Source organism: Sander lucioperca, chromosome 5 (assembly GCF_008315115.2).
Source record: "Sander lucioperca isolate FBNREF2018 chromosome 5, SLUC_FBN_1.2, whole genome shotgun sequence".
Taxonomy (NCBI): domain Eukaryota; kingdom Metazoa; phylum Chordata; class Actinopteri; order Perciformes; family Percidae; genus Sander; species Sander lucioperca.
In genome coordinates, this window is record NC_050177.1 from 23,858,335 (window position 1) to 23,878,861 (window position 20,527).

The 20,527-nt window shown below is 38.6% G+C and overlaps 3 long non-coding RNA genes across 3 annotated transcripts; 2 read left to right on the forward strand and 1 right to left on the reverse strand.

Annotated features, from left to right (window-relative positions):
* Nucleotides 1-1,937: 1,937 nt before the first annotated feature.
* LOC116048495 lies at nucleotides 1,938-18,994 on the forward strand. Its single transcript, XR_004104655.2, has 4 exons — nucleotides 1,938-2,273; nucleotides 4,040-4,215; nucleotides 6,786-6,790; nucleotides 18,984-18,994. It is a non-coding gene; the product is annotated as an uncharacterized LOC116048495 (long non-coding RNA).
* Nucleotides 5,206-5,950, forward strand: LOC116048494. Its single transcript, XR_004104654.1, has 3 exons — nucleotides 5,206-5,251; nucleotides 5,414-5,493; nucleotides 5,900-5,950. It is a non-coding gene; the product is annotated as an uncharacterized LOC116048494 (long non-coding RNA).
* LOC116048493 lies at nucleotides 15,529-17,058 on the reverse strand. The gene is made up of 3 exons (XR_004104653.2): nucleotides 16,641-17,058; nucleotides 15,937-16,163; nucleotides 15,529-15,677 (listed from the first exon to the last, which is right to left on the reverse strand). It is a non-coding gene; the product is annotated as an uncharacterized LOC116048493 (long non-coding RNA).
* Nucleotides 18,995-20,527: the final 1,533 nt, after the last annotated feature.

Genomic DNA, 20,527 nt, shown 5'->3' on the forward strand with positions numbered 1-20,527 from the left:
GTTTGTCTTTCCTTCTGTTGACCCTTAAAACAACACTATGTAACTTTTCCCGCTTCAGTCCCCCTACAGGTTGTCTCATTGAACGACAGCTCGCGCTACCCACTGCTTCGTTAAAGTTACATAGTGTTGCTTTAAAACCTCCTAAACATGCAGATAATCCAATCAAAAATCATTTAAATGTGAAAATCCCATATCCCATATAATCCCAATGAAGTTCAAGATTACCTAAAACAGCAAAGTTTCCCTGAGACCTGATATCTCAGCTGTAGAGAAACCTCTCCGCTGTCAGAAGGTTGTGAGTTCCAATCCCACCTTTGGTATTTGTATTTTTATGTTTAATAATGTTCCTGAACTCATTGAAACACCTCAGAGGAGGACTGTTTTTGATGCTTCTTTAAATTTTCCAGTTTATCGATATGAAAGGAATATATGACATACAAACATATGCTTGTGAAGGCAGGCAGCTGTCACTTTCCCTTGCATATTTGTAAATTATTTGTCACTTAATCAAAGACAAAAAAGAGACGATTCCATTTGGCATTTATTTCAGGACTATAAAGACAGAGGGCCATGTTTGAAATCCTCATGTTTTAATAGACTCGAATAAACCTCAGTTTATACACCAAGCAAAACTAAATTAGGTTGTATTATCTGAAAGAATAGCAAGAAAATGCCCATATAAGATTTTGAGAAAACAATTCTTGACATAATATGCAGTAGGATTATCGGACTATAACTTTTACTCATTTTTTTATCTGTTCTTCTATTTTATTGTCTTATGCTAACGTTTGACTCTGTTTTGTTTCCTTATGTTCTTAATGTTTTAATAGTTTATTCCTCATGTAAAACCCATTGTGTTTGCAAGGTGCTCAATAAATAGTTTCATGTTTTTTTTATTTCTTATGTGTATAACACAGGGTCAACAGTACAATGAATTGTAATTGGCAAGAGAACAGAAGACAGCTCAGCAACGAAAGATAGACCTGCCTAGCCTCTGTTGACTGATTTCCCAGGATAACTATCTTTAGTTGATATGTTCTGCATTTTCAAATTAATTACATGTCATTTAGCTGACACTTTTATCGAAAGCGACTTAAAGGTCCAATATGTAATATATTTACTGTAATTAATCCAAAAATGACCCCACTGCGTCATCAGATATTAAGAAAACATGCTAAGTTGAAATACTATCTTTTCTGACAACAATGCTAATGCCAGTATTTTCTCCTTTTGAAATTTCCGTTCCGTGACGGAATTTCTGTTTGTGTTTTGGCCTGTGTGTTGTTATCAACTGCCCAGTTTGACAGCCAGGCCGGGTTGCCAGATATAGGCTATCTGTAAAAACATGAGCCCAGCGCTCTACAGCAGGAACGTTAGTACAGCCATGAAAGCAGCAAATAAACGAACCGGATCAACGGAGATTCTACCCGACCTAAAAAAAAAAAAACCTGGCATGTTTCTAACACCCAGTAAGCACACATACGTCGGCACGACGTATGCAATTGATCGCTTCGTCTGCAATTGATCGCGGGTCATAAAGAAGAATAATGAAGCATCGTTTATTGAACGTCTGGACGTCTTATTATGATCGCAATCTATACATCGCAGCGACGTATTAACTTGGTGAGATGTATTAAAAGTTCCTCAGTTGTTCACGTGTCATTTGGAAGCATCGTTTAATGAGTCTGGACATCTTTACTACACACACTGTTGATGTGATGGACAGTGAATCTGAATTCTGCCCAGCAACTTTTAATGTGTTAGTGTGCTATTTTCTATAATAATCTGAACTTGTGTAAATTATCTTTGAGTAGCCATATGTCTTCACGTAGTAGACAATGGCAAAATAAATCAGAATGTTTTTTTGGTGAAGTGTCCCTTTGAATCATTTTTAATCATGTTAATGAGGAGTAGGCCTATGTAATAATTTATATTTATATTCACAAACAGTAGCCTATTGAAGAATTTAATTTTCAAACCCTTTACCCTATTTATATTAGAATGAAACAGACAAATAATTGTTAACGCTTTAAGTTGTGTTCTATTGAAAGGATCTAGCTACATGCTAACGAGAGCTCGACTCGGCGGAAGCATAAATACTTCAGCGCGGAAGGATACATGAGTGAATCGACAGTGATCCAACTGTCAGTCTCCGTCAGTGTCGATCAAAGTCGGGAGGATAGCGCTTGGACATTAAGCAACGGAGGATTTAATCACGGGCTTACTTCGTTTCGGAATAAAGGTCACTGAAGAGGAGCGAAGTAAATTCAAAGGTAAATTATGTGCATTTTTAATCTGTGTTTGTGGTGTTAATATTCAAAGTTGGAAGTTAACTTTACCGTTAGCACTAGCCAAGTTCGTACTCTGTCAACATTAGCTAGCTACACTCGACATTGATGATTGCCATTATTAACGTTAACAGGTTAGTTAGTTAAAACATTAGCAGTATTATGTCCCATATTGCCATTCTACATGTTACGACATGGTACTTAGCTAGCTAACGGTACTTAGCTACAGTTGACCATCGAGATAGCTGGCTAACATTAACGTTAGCTATAAAACTACTGCGTCAGAGGAGAAAAAAGCGTTTTTGCCGCCGAAAAGTCTTTTCTTCTGACTTACGTTAACGCTAGTTATAAAACGTTAGCTGGACTGCGTCAGAGGAGAACGATAAAAAGCGTCTTTGCCGCCTAAAAGTCTTTTGTTCTTAAATATATGTTAATGGTAAAGCAAAGCCATTTGGGCGGAATGTGACTATCGGTAGCCAGTGAGGGTTTGAAATGTTGATTTATTCTTTATTTTGTCGTCAAACTGTCTTAGAACATTTTCGTAAAACCACACCAGTCACGTTAACGTTAACTGACAGAACCGACCAACGGTTAACCTCCCTTTCGAGTAGCTAGCTAAGCTTAACATTTAACGTTAGCTAGCTAGCTGCTGTTTTCAAAATAACCCGATTATTATCATTAATAAAAAAGTAAGATAGGCCTAACGTTACGTTATATTAATATAGTGAGAGAGAGAGAGAGAAAAAGAGAAAGAGAGAGACTTTTCCAGCGTCTTTAATGAGGTACGCCTAAATCAGGGGTGGCCAACCAGTTAGGTATAAAGAGCCACAAAAAAAACGCACCATAGCAAAAAGCCACACAACACATGCACGTCCACACTACAACAGCAACAGTGTCTTCCAGATCTAATGACAGTCATAATACATAGCAGTTTTCATAGTTTTTTTTCTCGCTTAGATTGACTCAGTGAGAAACCTGACAGTCTTTGTTATCCACAATCCTTTTCAGGTCTTGCTTGAACTCGGTTGTGGCCACTCGAAGCAACTCTCTCACTGATTTGTCACTAAAGGGGCTTTCAAACAATCGGATTCAGCAGTGAACGGGTTAATGAGGAAGGTGATCTGTGGCCGCTGTTTTTCCTCAGGTTGCAGAATCTGTCCTCAAAACTCTGCTGCATTATTTTCCATTTTAAAATAATTGGCAAATGTATTGGCAGATGCATTCAAATGTGTTTTTGTTTTTTTTTAACTTATCTGAAATACTGTATGTTTCAGAAAAGTTAAAAACAACAATCAACCAATGACACAGCCCCCAGCCACACAGTAAGAGCCTCACAGGAGCAGGCAAAGAGCCGCATAAGGCTCAAGAGCCACAGGTTCGCCACCCCTGGCCTAAATACTTTTTTTTTTTTTTTTTAAAGATTATTTTTTTGGGAATTTTGGGCCTTTAATAGACAGGACAGCTGAAGACATGAAAGGGAATGACATGCAGCAAAGGGCCGCACGTCGGAGTCAAACCCACGGCCGCTGCGTCGAGGAGTAAACCTCTATATATATGGGCGCCCGCTCTACCAACTGAGCTATCTGGGCACCCTACTTTGTGTTTTTATATGGATATCAGGTCCGGACCAAACGGAGAATGATAGAGAAGCGTGATTGCATAATGTGCTTTTTAAATGTGTAACGTTACATTATGCTGTTACCACAGTGGTGGTTAACATTGCTGTTTTTCTTTTCTGTATTGTACGTTAGATAATGAAGTTGACGGAGAAGCAGTGGACTATGGATTGACTGAGAGGATGGTTTCATACCTCTTTGAAGGATCGTTTAAGCAGCAAGCCAAATTCAACCGATTTGTACAGCAGTGGAAAGAAACCGTGACACTAACCTGTCCCGGTACATTCAGAGAAGGCTACAGTGGAATCAAGGTACCGGTAACAGTAATGTTATGCGATTGTTATAACATTAGGCCCAAGTAGAACCATGGAAAATAACTCTATAATGTCATAGACATATAAATAATATAAAATGTAAAGGTTACTACTGAAGAAGTTTTTATCTGGATCTGAATTCACCTGGCTCCGGTAGTTTATGTAGTGTAACATTATGCATTAGGGTGTACACACTGTAATGCATAATCTTGCACAGTCTTTGTAGTCCGAACGCAGGGGTAGAATGTAACTAAGTACATTTACTCCAGTACTGTACTTCAGTCTAAATGTTGAGGTACTTGTACTTTACTTGAGTCTTTTCTTTTTATTCCACTTTCTACTCCACTACATTTATCTGTTACAGCTTTAGTTACTAGTTACTTTAGTTACTCCACTACATTAATCTGTTACAGCTTTAGTTACTCCGCTACATTCATCTGTTACAGATTCATCTGTTACAGTTACTAGTTACTTTACACATTAAGATTACTGCTCACAGAACACATGTAGTTTATAAAATCTGATGTTTGATTCTAAAGTAAACTGAGATGATTAGTCCATTAAACACACAACTGGTTGGATCCTTTACACTTTCTAACATGTTTTAATGTTTAACTACATTATCCTGATAATACTTACAGACTTTTGTTTAAGTAACATTTACACTGCAGGACTTTTACTGTAACAGTATTGTTACAGTATGGTTAATTTGCCATACATTTTAAGACTATTGTTTTATTGTAAGAGTCCATGCAGGGTTTGTCTACAAGTTTTTTTCCTTATATTTGTGTTGGAGTTCATATTAAATTACTAAAGGCTCTCTTTGAAATTTAATTTTAAAATCCTATGATAATGTTGTGACATGTTTCCTGTTTGTTGTTTGTGCTGTGTTGCAGAATGAATATCTGCCGAAGATTTTAAGATGGCTTTAAGACCCTAGTACCCACAGTGCTTAGACTGACTCAAAGGAAATCTCCCCTTGCACATCTGGGTTTGGAGGAAAGAGAGGCTGCCCTCACCGAAGATGTCCCTGGTAAGTGACTCACTGATCAGCCGTGGTCAACCCTAGTGTTGTGGAGCCATTTAAACTTAATTTCTTTTCTATTTGTCTTCAGACAAGATAAGGCCTAACCAACCAAAATACACTGTACATTCACCTAATACACTTTCTTTTATTTTTTTACTTATTTTTCAGGGATTGATTTCAGAGCTGCAATCCTGCTGTTGCCGATCCTGTTCAGGGAGAAAAATGACATTCTCATCATACTTGGAGAGGTGTGTAATTTGCGTATACTTATTTTTTGTTTACATTACTTCACGCAGAGACTGGGAGAATTATATGCATCCCTTGGATGTCTTATTTCATAATACAAAGTTTCTAGCTGTCAATACTGGGCCTTGGTGTGGACATGGGGGAACGCAAAGCTAAATATGGAGAAAAAAAAAAATGCATGCACAGTAAGAAAGATCTCTGATTTCACAAAAAAATGTTGTAGTCTTTTGATAGGCCATTAAATGATGGTTAAGGTTTTTACTTACCAGAGACGTTTTTGTGTGTGTGTATATATATATATATATATATATTTTTTTTTTTTTTTTTTTGAACAGTTGTTTTTTATGAATGTTTGTGGTAGATTTCTACAATTTAACTGAGTGAATACTACTTTATGATCTCTTGCAGGATCAGCCTGGTTGTAGCGCTATCCTATTGCATGCAGAGGGAGTTTGAAAGACAACCGTTTATCTCGCCCCTCGGATTGAGCCCTGTCAATGGAGAGTTCCCAGACCCAACATCTTGATGTGGGTCTGGCCAAGCCTCCAGGAAGAGCGCCGAGTCTAAAAGCCACCATGGGCTTAGTGGATAACGGTGGTACTGCACCCCATGGCCCAGAAAGACTTTTCACATAGACTTTGCATGGCGAAAGAAACGTCTATATTTCAGCGGATAATTTGTTTCTGGGTATATCAACTTACCAGCCCGAACACTGAAAGGGTCCTTGGTTAAAACGTTAGGTTTTTAACATTTTTAACATTCACTAGAAGCGAATCCAGAATTATTAAATTTTTTAAATATATATATTCCACTAAGTTAAACCAGTCTCTTATTCACTTGCTGTGCAGAAACCATTCTATACCATTTTACCTCTATAGAAAACTGAGAAGACTAGATAAAACAAAATAAATAGTATGATAATAATTCGAATCCAACGATTTTATTACAGCAGCAGTAATGAGGAACCCGGTCCTCCAGGCGCCGATGGAAGCGGAGGCCGAGAAGGCCATCAAAGAGTTTCTCCGGCTGGCACCTAATCGCCACCACCGCCGGCCAAGATAATTCTTTATTTTAATGTTTTAATATTTGTTAATGTTTTTTATGTTTATTGATTAATTATATAGTTCAAAATAAATGTTTGTTCAGCAAAAAGTGAGAAGTTTACTGGTCTTGTTTATACCAGCGATCCTACAGAGTGATTTAAGATGTTTTCAAGTAATTAGGTTAATAATTGTTTGTCATTTTCTAGACTATGATTTCTACAGATTAGATTAGAGGTATTATTGGACTGTAGCTATAGTTTATTATAAAGTAGTAGTAGTTATAGCAGTAAAATGTTAATTAGGCCCCCTATCTAAAATATTCTCTGTACTAAGGTAAGTAATTTGTAATTTATTTTATCAACATTTAAAGAGTAAAGGTATGTTAGGATAACATATACAGTATATAGCGCCTGACATCTGCAGACTGTATAAATGATATCTGGTGGATGTAGAGCCTGACATCTGTACTATGTATAACAGGAAGATGACCACATCTGTAAGATGTATAGCAGATGTTAGAACGATGTATATAAGCCTGCATCTCTACGATGTATTGCATACGTTAGAACGACGTATATAAGCCTACATCTCTACGATGCATTGCATACGTTAGAACGACGTATATAAGCCTACATCTCTAACGATGTATTGCATACGTTAGAACGATGTATATTGCCTGCATCTCTACGACGTATGGCATACGTTAGAACGATGTATGTATACGTCGCGGAGAGAGCGGCTATATGTCGCTGAAACGTAGCGCAGCGACGTCGTGCCAGTGAGCAAACTACCAAAATACTACGTATCCCCGATGTATTTTGATTACATCGCCAACACGTCGCCGCGACGTATGTGTGCTTACTTCCGTGACCAGAGACGCAACAAACCCGTCTGGGTAAATATTGGAGATGTATTTGAAAGACGGAGACAGCTTAGCACCCAAAAGGACGCAGAGTTGGCTAATTTCCTCCTGAACATGTAGCTAAGCATTAGCTTCAGGCTAATTTATCACGGCTACAAGGGACGGGCATTTTTCATCATTTTAACATTCGTGTACTCACATTGAATTATATAGCTAGAGTACCCAAGTTGGTTACTCGCAAAAACAATTGAGACACAGCCAGTAAAGTGATCCCGACTGGTCCTGGCTAATGCTGCCATGCTAACCCTGCTAACTGCTAACAATACCGGAGGACCAGGCAAGTGGGCCATGGCTGTTTACAACGTGTAGCCTGTTCAGCGGCCGTAGCCGACAACGGTGAGTTACGTATTTTAAGCCAAGAGAGGGGGGCTGTAAATCATAAAAAGAGAGGACCGTGAGTTTGCAGTGTGTTTAGCGATTGTTGCCGTAATTCTAAGCCAATAAAGTGTGTTCAGTTGGTTGGAGAGGACGGCAAGGTAGTTTTATTTTTAGTGGCTCCTACTGTAATTCTAAGCCGAAGAAGTGTGTCTGTCCGTTGGGTGGAGAGGACAGCGAGGTTGTTGTGTTTTTAGCGGTTCCTACCGTAATTCTAAGCCGAGCATGAGCACGGGCATTTATGACTGTCAATATAGCCAGCATCTAACATTAGCTACTCCGCTGTGTTGTGAAGTAATGTCTGTCTATGCAAGACGAGCGTCTAGCAAGATTGTTGTGGATGCTGCGGTCTCAGCCTGGCAACCAACGTGAACTTCGAGTCTGGGGAGGAGGGGGCGGGGGAGACGACTCTCTCCAATATTTGAATGTGTACTGCAGTTTTTCACATTTTTTCACGCCATATCATCCACGTTACCATGACGATTAAATCCAGCAGTGTTATTTGCGCTTGCACTGAGTGATACTTGTTCCATAAACACCTTGTAAAATCCAACTCAAATCTTTAATAAAAATGTGTTCTTAATATTTAATCGGCGCTGTCTCACCGTCACATTGAACGCTACGGAGCGCAGGAGGAGGAGGGGATAGCCCGACTCCATGGAATACAGGATAGCATCAAATACCCTAGCATTAGATAACGGCAGAACACAGTGTTAATAACTAAATATCTGTTTCTTTAATACTGTGCATATATCAGCAAATGTCAAAGTCTGGAAATGCGTGTGTAATGCTGCATGATGGCACTGCTGTATGAGGTTCCGATTGTGCCAAAAATAAGTCAACATGCTTACATTCTATGTCTATTTGTCTATGTCTATGCTTACTGTCTATGTCTGTCTGTCTATGCTATGTGTCGTCTTCCATGTCTATGTATCTATTAACTGTCTATGACTCAACTTTTGTCTGTGTCAACTCAACTTACTCCTGTCGTCTGTCCTTGTCATTTGACTGTCGTCTTGCTGTGTCAATGCTGCATGTGTCATGACTATGTGTTGTTTCACTCTGTCGTTGCTATGCGTCGTTGCTATGCGTCGTTACTATGCGTCGTTGCTATGCGTCGTTACTATGTGTCGTTGCTATGCGTCGTTACTATGTGTCGTTGCTATGCGTCGTTACTATGTGTCGTTTCCCTCTGTCGTTACAATGTGTCGTCTTCTCTCTCTTGCTTCGTTGCTTTGTGTTGTTGCTATGGGTCGTTGCTATGCGTCGTTTCCCTCTGTCGTTACTTTATGTTGTTTCCCTCTGTCGTTAGCAAGAGCTAACGTTAGCTAGCAAGAGTTCCGGCAGTTGACGTCACGTAATCCCAGCATGCACCAGTCAATATCAAAACACCCATCGGAGCTGAGCCAGAGCAAAGCCCGTCTACGGAAAGCCGTTCCACTCCCTATTAAGCCCCATTGTACCTACTTTGGTTGCAGTTCCACCAGAGTTCCACTGGGGGTGATCACGGTCCAGTGCAAAATGAATGGGACCCTATGGAGCTAGACGGCTAAATTTGTCTCTTTCGCCTGATTGTCGTTGAGAAATCTCAGATTTGATTGTAGTTTTTGCAAGTTCAACATGGATTATAGGTCAAAAGTTGAATGAACGAGTACTTATGCCCTTTCGATTTGTTACAGGTTGAGTCGTTGTTGCCCATAACACGCTAGCATTCTGCTAATGAATGCTGATTGGTCAGTGAAGGACTGATTACGATCGGAGATCCCGCTTGACGGCATCCGAAGCAGAACCAGAATGCCAGAGTGAATATTTCGGCGTGGTCTTTAAAACATTAGCAAACCTCTTTCTAGCACGTGTATTGACAGGGAGAGCCTAATCTGTCAGCTGTGTTGTCGATGCCTCGAGAGAAAAAAGGAAGCGACTCAGAGCTTGCCGTAAAGCAGAATCTCTGGCCGTATATGTGTATGACGTCATTGACATTTTAAAAGGCTTTTTAGAACAAAAAAGCCACTTTAAAAAAATCTAACACCCAGCAGTGTGTATTTTCTTAGCCTCCCCTTTCAAATGCAACATTCAAATTACTAGACAAAAAATTATATTCTGAGAAAAGTGGATTTTGAGGGGTATAGCTCCATAGAGTCCCATTCATTCTGCACTGGCCTGTGAGCGCCCCCTATTTGGAACTCTGGTGGAACTGCAACCAGTTCAGAAGCCGGAAGTAACGAGAGAGTGGAACTTCTTCCCATATTAGAAATTCTTTGGCCAGAGTTAGCTAGCTAGCTACGTTACTAGCTAGTTGCACCTATTGTAGATATATAGCTAGCTAGATAGCTAGATAGATAGATAGTTGGATACTTTATTGATCCCCAAGGGGAAATCATTTGCTGCCTATTTCAATAAACGCTTTGATTCAGCATGGTGGATAGCTGCTGTGTGCCGGGATGCCAGAACCATCGGAAAAAAAAGATAATGGGTGGCATTTTATAGGATTCCTAGTTAAAGATCCCGAGAGAAGAAGTGGCTAAATGGATTGCTTCCATAAAACGTGCTAGAAGCAAACAGAACCAAACCGAGCGATGGGAGCCCACAAACAATGGATTTCGGTTATGCTGTGACCACTTCATATCAGGTAACGTAACAGAAATATCTTATCTATGTAGCTAGCTAGCTAGCTAGCGTTAGCTAGCAAACAGGCTAAAACGGTTTCTAACGGTTGAGGCTAGTAGGGATACAGCTGCTAGCTAGCTACGTTCCTTTCCTTTCTAGCCACAACCATTAGTTATTATGAAAAGGTAAGTTCTACCTCTGCAGTATGGCATGGATTGTGTGTGGATTACAAAGGCTAACGTTAGCTAACCTAAAAGAAGCACTGACTGATATTGCACTATTCCTTCCCTCTCTTTTGTATATTTTTTGTAAAATTGTAAATTATGTGTATATGTTTATACTGTACACTTAACAGTATTTTTTTTATATTTCATACTGTCCTTTCTGTTTTTATTCTTTATATGTTAAGTGAGTGTTGTACTTTAGAGCAAAGATTAACCAGAGTCAAATTCCTTGTTTGTTTACTCAAACCTGGCCAATAAAGCTGATTCTCATGTTCTTTCTATGTACTTATGTTTTAGGGGGAAAGAGTGACAACCCTCTGTCACCTGACTATGTTCCTTCAATCTTCAATCATGTTCCATCCCCGGAGAAGAGAAGAAAAAGAAGAATGAGGTTAGACGTAGTCAACAGAAGACAGAAGAACAAACTTCAAAGAATAGAGAAAGCAGCAAAGCCATCAGCTGCAGCAGTAATGGATCTAACGGATTGTCCTCAAGACAACAGCAAGCGTCCTACTGCAGACCAGGTGAAGGAATCTAACATCAACAAAGAACTTGAAAATGAAAATATTCTGACTTTTCCCGATGAAAATGACGATCCAGCAACTCCACCATGAGAGAGTAAAAATTGTAAGAAACACATTCAATCTCTTGAGTTGGAATGCCAAGCTCTGATAAATGAATATGTTGTTAAAAGAGAAAATGAATACAACTGCACTGAATGAGAATGGAATACATCCCAAAACTCTGCTGCCCGTCTCCTCACCCACACCCATTCCCGTGATCACATCACTCCCGTCCATCAGAGCCTCCACTGGCTCCCTGTTTCCCAACGCATCCAGTTTACAGTCCTCCTCCTCACCCACAAAGCCCTCCATAACCAGGCTCCTTCCTCACAGACCTGCTCCACCGCCACAATCCCCCCCCCATAACCTCCGCTCCTCTGACACTAACCTCCTCTCCCCACCACTCAGAACCACGCACCATACCTGGGGTGACGGAGCTTTCACCATTGCAGCCCCCTCCCTCTGGAACTCCCTACCCATACACATCCGTGACTGTACTGACTCATCAAAACACACCTCTTCAGATTAGCTTTCCACATACAATAGTCTTATATTTCTCACCTGATAGTTACTGATTTTATTGTTTTTAATTATAATTATAATAATAATTTTAATAATATGCTTGTTTTATGGTTGTTTTTATTGTGCTATATGTGCTGTTTTTACTGTAAAGTGTCTTTGAGTACCATGTAAAGCGCTATATAAATAAAATGTATTATTATTATTATTAGATGAGTCTACAAAACAATGATAAAAAGGTTAATATCTTCACTGGTTTACAAACATATTCACTACTGACAGTGTTCATTTTGTAGCTCCCTATCTCAAATGTAAGTCCACCCTAACATTATTTCAGCAGTACATGCTGGCTTTAATTAAGATGAGAATTAATTTGTCTTTTGATTTTTTTTTTTATTTTGGCGTTGATTTAACCGCTGTTTCAAAGCTTTTCAAACACTGTATTGACGTAATGTATTGCAGATTGGTGCCGATGTGCAATATGCTGTGTAAGCGTATAGTGAAATACTGTGGACTGTTGGTGCAGTGTTGGTGAATGTAAGATGCCTAAACCAAGGAGGATTAATTGTTGTAGGGCGATAATGACAACAAATAAGTATTACACTAGTTATATTTATTTAATAGCATTTCTTTTTTTTATCATATCACCCCTTGATTTCTTTTCTTCTGCTGTTACAGTTCCCTGTCATGTCACCAAATGTACAACGTTTAGTCTTCTCCCGCTTGTCTTGTCTATTTTTTTCTAAATAAAGATTGTGGGCCAACTCCTTTTCTAATCCTCTCACGACTAATTCTTTCTTTTTGGTGAATTGATCACTTTTGTGCAGCTACGACATATCCACTGTTTAGGAATTCTTTCAATGCAAAGGCAAGTTTGGTGAAAATACACTTGAAACTTTGAACTGAACAAAAACCTGACACACAGACCAACATGTTCCATACTCCTGGCTCACTGCAGTAGCACCACTGTTGACCATGATTTTGAAATATTGCTGCTGGTTTTGGAGCAGAAAAATACTTGGCAATTAGCTCTGAAATTATACATTTGCTTATCAGGGCATCAGGGCTTGCCAGTGTTATCTCTTCTAAAGCAATTACACCTTGCCACATTAATAAGAGCAATCCGAATATCAGGAAAGTTGGCTAAAAGTAATCTGGGTTGATTTGAATGGGCTACAGTATAGGCTAATTATAAAATACCAGTATTAATGATGAATCTATAGCGTAGTAGTTATTCAAATTTTTTTCACAGAATACATTGAAATAGGTCAACAATGTTCATCATAATGTCCATTGTAACAATAGCCCCCAAAAGTCTAAATTTGTTTGTCTCATAACCAGATGTCAATAAATACAGTTTGAGGATTGTTGCCTTAAGTAGTGTTTATTCATCTTCAAAGTTTACTGTACAACTGATGCCAATTTATTTTAAAAGTTACAGTATACAAAACCTGATTAAAAAGTACATTTGTGACTAGATTTTATTTTATTAAAAAAAAAATCTGGTCTTCATAACATTTTCATTGCAGTCATGGGGGGGGGGGAATCTGGGGTTGTTCTGTAGAGAATGACAGATATCAGCAGAGGACACATTACAGAGAGGCTCTTAATGAGTCACTGAAGGGAAAAAGACCATGCTAGGAAGTAAGGATCTCACACACAAAAATCTGCTTTGTAAAAATAAATTTTCCAGTCAGATGCTTAATTTACTGACAGAACTGAAGCAGTCCCATGTTGGCCCCAAGGTGGCGCTCACACCAAAACAGATGTCACCCACCCTTTGCTAAACTAACAAGAAATTGCCACTAACTCAAAAAGTGACAGATGTGTATTGACCACAATCTAACACTCCACCCTACTTCACCTTTTAAGCTCTACAATGTTTTTGATCTGACAAGTCATTAAAACAGTCAACAAAACCTCAATGTAAAAACCCCCATTCAGTACCATGCCTTAGTGCTGTTTCTTTTGGAAAACTACATCAGTATGTTAAGTAAAGAAAACTACTGCTCTCCCAAACTGCTACATGTGCTTACTTCTGTTTTTGTTTTTTGTTTACAGATGGTGTATTTCGATAAAGCCTATATATTTGGCATGCATGTTGTCATAATGTTTTTGTTGATAATGTGACATTTAAACACATCATCTAGATTTTACTAGCAGCTACCTTGGGAAGGAACTTGTTGCATTGATGTTGCACCATTTAAACAAGAACAAGGCAGGAATCTGATAATAAGTAGCATGATAACCCGTGCCATCCATCTTTACTTCACTTACAGGAGATTTGACACAAATACGAATCATCTCCCTGTTTGAAATATTTATTTTTCACTGAACACGATACATACAGCATAACTGCTTTAGTGTAACATGGGAAGTTATTTTCACAAAGCAGATTTTTGTGTGCGAGATCTTTACTTCCTAGCATGGTTACAAAACAAAGACCAGATTTTTTTTTTAATAGAATAAGTCTAGTCACAAATGTACTTTTTAATCAGGTTTTGTATACTGTAACTTTTAAAATAAATTGGCATCAGTTGTACAGTAAACTTTGAAGATGAATAAACACTACTTAAGGCAACAATCCTCAAACTGTATTTATTGACATCTGGTTATGAGACAAACAAATTTAGACTTTTGGGGGCTATTGTTACAATGGACATTATGATGAACATTGTTGACCTATTATTTCAATGTATTCTGTGAAAACAATTTGAATAACTACTACGCTATAGATTCATCATTAATACTGGTATTTTATAATTAGCCTATACTGTAGCCCATTCAAATCAACCCATATTACTTTCAGCCAACTTTCCAACCAGCAGCAGTATTTCAAAATCATGGTCAACAGTGGTGCTACTGCAGTGAGCCAGGAGTATGGAACATGTTGGTCTGTGTGTCAGGTTTTTGTTCAGTTCAAAGTTTCAAGTGTATTTTCACCAAACTTGCCTTTGCATTGAAAGAATTCCTAAACAGTGGATATGTCGTAGCTGCACAAAAGTGATCAATTCACCAAAAAGAAAGAATTAGTCGTGAGAGGATTAGAAAAGGAGTTGGCCCACAATCTTTATTTAGAAAAAAATAGACAAGACAAGCGGGAGAAGACTAAACGTTGTACATTTGGTGACATGACAGGGAACTGTAACAGCAGAAGAAAAGAAATCAAGGGGTGATATGATAAAAAAAAGAAATGCTATTAAATAAATATAACTAGTGTAATACTTATTTGTTGTCATTATCGCCCTACAACAATTAATCCTCCTTGGTTTAGGCATCTTACATTCACCAACACTGCACCAACAGTCCACAGTATTTCACTATACGCTTACACAGCATATTGCACATCGGCACCAATCTGCAATACATTACGTCAATACAGTGTTTGAAAAGCTTTGAAACAGCGGTTAAATCAACGCCAAAATAAAAAAAATCAAAAGACAAATTAATTCTCATCTTAATTAAAGCCAGCATGTACTGCTGAAATAATGTTTGGGTGGACTTACATTTGAGATAGGGAGCTACAAAATGAACACTGTCAGGAGTGAATATGTTTGTAAACCAGTGAGGATATTAACCTTTTTATCATTGTTTTGTAGACTCATCTAATAATAATAATAATACATTTTATTTATATAGCGCTTTACATGGTACTCAGACACTTTACAGTAAAAACAGCACATATAGCACAATAAAAACAACCATAAAACAAGCATATTATTAAAATTATTATTATAATTATAATTAAAAACAATAAAATCAGTAACTATCAGGTGAGAAATATAAGACTACTGTATGTGGAAAGCTAATCTGAAGAGGTGTGTTTTGAATGTGTCCAGGTCAGTACAGTCACGGATGTATATGGGTAGGGAGTTCCAGAGGGAAAGGGCTGCAATGGTGAAAGCTGTGTCACCCCAGGTATGGTGCGTGGTTCTGAGTGGTGGGGAGAGGAGGTTAGTGTCAAAGGAGTGGAGGTTATGGGGGGGGATTGTGGCGGTGGAGCAGGTCTGTGAGGTAGGAAGGAGCCTGGTTATGGAGGGCTTTGTGGGTGAGGAGGAGGACTGTAAACTGGATGCGTTGGGAAACAGGGAGCCAGTGGAGGCTCTGATGGACGGGAGTGATGTGATCACGGGAACGGGTGTGGGTGAGGAGACAGTCAGTATTTTTTTTAGATTAGATTAGATTCCTTCACCTGGTCTGCAGTAGGACGCTTGCTGTTGTCTTGAGGACAATCCGTTAGATCCATTACTGCTGCAGCTGACAGCTTTGCTGCTTTCTCTATTCTTTGAAGTTTGTTCTTCTGTCTTCTGTTGACTACGTCTAACCTCATTCTTCTTTTTCTTCTCTTCTCCGGGGATGGAACATGATTGAAGATTGAAGGAACGTAGTCAGGTGACAGAGGGTTGTCACTCTTTCCCCCTAAAACATAAGTACATAGAAAGAACATGAGAATCAGCTTTATTGGCCAGGTTTGAGTAAACAAACAAGGAATTTGACTCTGGTTAATCTTTGCTCTAAAGTACAACACTCACTTAACATATAAAGAATACAGAGGACAGTAAGAAATATAACAAGAAATACTGTTAAGTGTACAGTATAACAATACATGAGAATTTACAATTTTACAAAAAAATATACAAAAGAGAGGGAAGGAATAGTGCAATATCAGTCAGTGCTTCTTTTAGGTTAGCTAACGTTAGCCTTTGTAATCCACACACAATCCATGCCATACTGCAGAGGTAGAACTTACCTTTTCATAATAACTAATGGTTGTGGCTAGAAAGGAAAGGAACGTAGCTAGCTAGCAGCTGTATCCCTACTAGCCTCAACCGTTAGAAACAGTTTTAGCCTGTTTGCTAGCTAGCTAGCATAGATAAGGTATTTCTGTTACGTTACCTGATATGAAGTGGTCACAGCATAACCGAAATCCATTGTTTGTGGGCTCCCATCGCTCGGTTTGGTTCTGTCTGCTTCTAGCACGTTTTATGGAAGCAATACATTTACTTCTTCTCTCGGGATCTTTAGCTAGGAATCCTATAAAATGCTACCCATTATCTTTTTTCCGATGGTTCTGGCATCCCGGTGCACAGCAGCTATCCACCATGCTGAATCAAAGCGTTTATTGAAATAGGCAGCAAATGATTTCCCCATGGGGATCAATAAAGTAGCTAGCTAGCTAGCTATATATCTACAATAGGTGCAACTAGCTAGTAACGTAGCTAGCTAGCTAACTCTGGCTCAGCTCCGATGGGTGTTTTGATATTGACTGGTGCATGCTGGGATTGCGTGACGTCAACTGCCGGAACTCTTGCTAGCTAACATTAGCTCTTGCTAACGACAGAGGGAAACAACATAAAGTAACGACAGAGGGAAACAACATAAAATAACGACAGAGGGAAACAACATAAAGTAACGACAGAGGGAAACAACATAAAGTAACGACAGAGGGAAACAACATAAAGTAACGACAGAGGGAAACAACATAAAGTAACGACAGAGGGAAACAACATAAAGTAAGACAGAGGGAAACAACATAAAATAACGACAGAGGGAAACGACGCATAGCAACGACCCATAGCAACAACACAAAGCAGAGAGAGAAGACGACACATCGTAACGACAGAGGGAAACGACACATAGTAACGACGCATAGCAACGACAGAGTGAAACAACACAGTCATGACACATGCAGCATTGACACAGCAAGACGACAGTCAAATGACAAGGACAGACGACAGGAGTAAGTTGAGTTGACACAGACAAAAGTTGAGTCATAGACAGTTAATAGATACATAGACATGGAAGACGACACAGCATAGACAGACAGACATAGACATTGACAGTTAATAAGACACATAGACATGGAAGACGACACGTAGCATAGACAGATAGCATGTTACCTTATTTTTGGCACAATCGGAACCTCACTGCTGGTCCTGCAGGAGGACTAACAGCACGTGACTACACCAATTGAAGAATCAGGAGAGAGAGAGACTTCAGGGACCATGACGATGACTGGCTAATATGCCGATTTAGATTCTCTAAAGCTGAGCTCTTGGATCTATGTACTGAATTGGGTCCAGTAGGGCAACGTGCCGGAACCGTGCCATCCCGGTCCAAATACAGGTCCTCACCACTCTGGGGCAAACTGGCTGTTTCCAGAGGGAAATGTCAGACAGCTAAGTGTTTTTTTTTTTTTTAATAAATATTATATATAATCTTCAACTTTATCACTAAGACTTGTTTGGATATAATATATAGTTCTGTTAAATCTTATTATATACGTCTGGTATATCGAAGCTGTCCCTGAGTGCCGTAATGCCTGCCGTTTTGGACGTATTATTAATACATGTAGTTATAGATCAGGTTTCCCTACACTGTGCAAGAACAGGCCGAAATTATCATTCAATTTGCAGCAATTCCTGAACGTCTGAGAAGTTTTTTTGCTTTTTCTCCGCCAGTCATCATGATTCGGTGTAACAACTGCCAGTGTCATTCATATACTGATCAGCATTCACGAGGTGCTTTGCATTGACTATTTATGGTTAAAAATGGGCGTGTACAGGGCGGGATAAGAGGCTGATCCAAGTACGCACACTTGTAGGTAATCTGTGATTTATAAAGGGAACATTGCTTACAGGTGTGCGTACACATAGTTTTATAAATCTGACTTTTTTTTTGGCGTACGCCATTTTGGGCTTTTGGGCGTACGTACACTTTTAGTAAGGATCCAACACACAGTTTTATAAATGAGACCCCTGGACTACCTGCAAGGCAAAACACAGGGCAATTATTCCCACCGTATCATTTGCTGCAATACAAGTTCTTTTTCAGCAGATGTCAGTGTTTAGCTTGTTTGCAGCTTTGTATATATATATATATATATATACATATATATATATATATATATATATATATACAGTCAAGCCCGAAATTATTCCCCCTGGCAAATTCTGACTCATATTTTATTTACATTTGAACAAAAAGTGGCATGTTCAAAATTATTCATACCCTTTGCAAACTGTCACAGTCTATGGGAAAATCCAAAGTTCTATACCATTCCAAATAGTCCAAGCTGTTGTAAAGCATCCTAATTACCCTGATTCATTGGGAACAGCTGTTTTAATCAAGTCAACAGGAGAAAAACAGAAGCTCTCTGCTGTTGGTTTGTGGACAGTCATGGCTAAGACAAAGGAGCTCAGTGAGGACTTGCGGCTGCGCATTGTGGCTGCTCATAAGTCAGGAAAGGGCTATAAGACCATATCTAAATGTTTTGAAGTTTCAGTGGCTACAGTGCAAAGTATTATTAAAAAATACAAGACGTTCTGCACTGTGAAAAATCTCAGAGGACGTGGTCGGAAGCCAAAAGTGACACCTGTGCTGGCCAGGAGGATAGTTTAGGATAATTTTGAACATGCCACTTTTTGTTCAAATGTAAATAAAAGATGAGTAATATTTTTTTCCACAATGATGCCCCTTTTACATCGTCTTATTATCTTTTGGGAGAAGCCTGTGTCATTTCCGGTCAAAAAAAAGACTTGCTGGTTGAATAAAAGTAACTTTAAGTCAGAATATGCCAGGGGTATGAATAATTTCGGGCTTGACTATCTATATATATATATATATATATATATATATATATATATATATATATATATATATATATATATATATATATATGTATATATATATATGTGTGTATATATATATATATATATATATGTATATATATGTATGTGTATATATATATATATATGTGTATGTGTGTGTATGTGTATATATATATATATATATATATATATATATATACACACACACACACACACACACACACACACACACACACACACACAGGATCTGGGCTCCTCTTTATGACAAAACATGTATACAGTGTAGTCTTGGCCATATAGTGTACATCTTCTAGTAACTACATGGTGGAAGTCTGTGTTCTGCATGCCCCAGCAGATGGAGTCAGAAAACCAAATACTGAACAGTCTGTGACAATTTTACTGCAGCACACGTGAACTTTCAAACCGACACGATGCCCTCTTAAAATCTCCCTAAAGTAGCTTCCAAGTGACAAAAATATTTTCCACAACATTAAAATATCATATATTCTGTATCTGATTGTTCCAGCATATGATATAATTAAAGATAGTGCTTATATTGAGTAAAGTATTTAACCGCAATGAGCCAGATTGTTATGACTGACATACATCATCCAAACATGAAATATCTTTTGAAGCAATAATGCTGTCTGCTTCAGTTCAAAGGGTTTGACTTCACCAGGACATTGGCTTGTTTTTCTCCGATGGTGAGCTAAACAATGCTAAATGTATGATCTATGGCAAAGATAACAGCAGTGGCATTCATAAACCTACACTTTGACAACCATTGTAAATTTTAACTGAATAATGTTCATATGGTAACCAACATTTAATCTGTTTTCACTTTTAAACAGGCAGAAGATTTCCCTGTTGTACTGCACGTGTATATTTTATACTCTAAGTTAATTTATTTGAAATGTGTCGGAAGTATATTATGTAAATTGATATTTGTATTGTTTGCTGTATTTCATGCCACCTGTATCTATCCCCTGATGTCTTGTCCAACATGTTTACCAGCTACTTGAAGTATTGAGGCCATTGTGCGTCCTGACAAAGTAATTCAGTTGGCAATTTCATTGTTACACCAATGACAAGGTGGAGCTACAAGGAAAAGCCTCTTTGGCATTGTCTCATAGTGGGTGTTGTTGTGAAAGATTTACAGCTTAATGAGAGCAG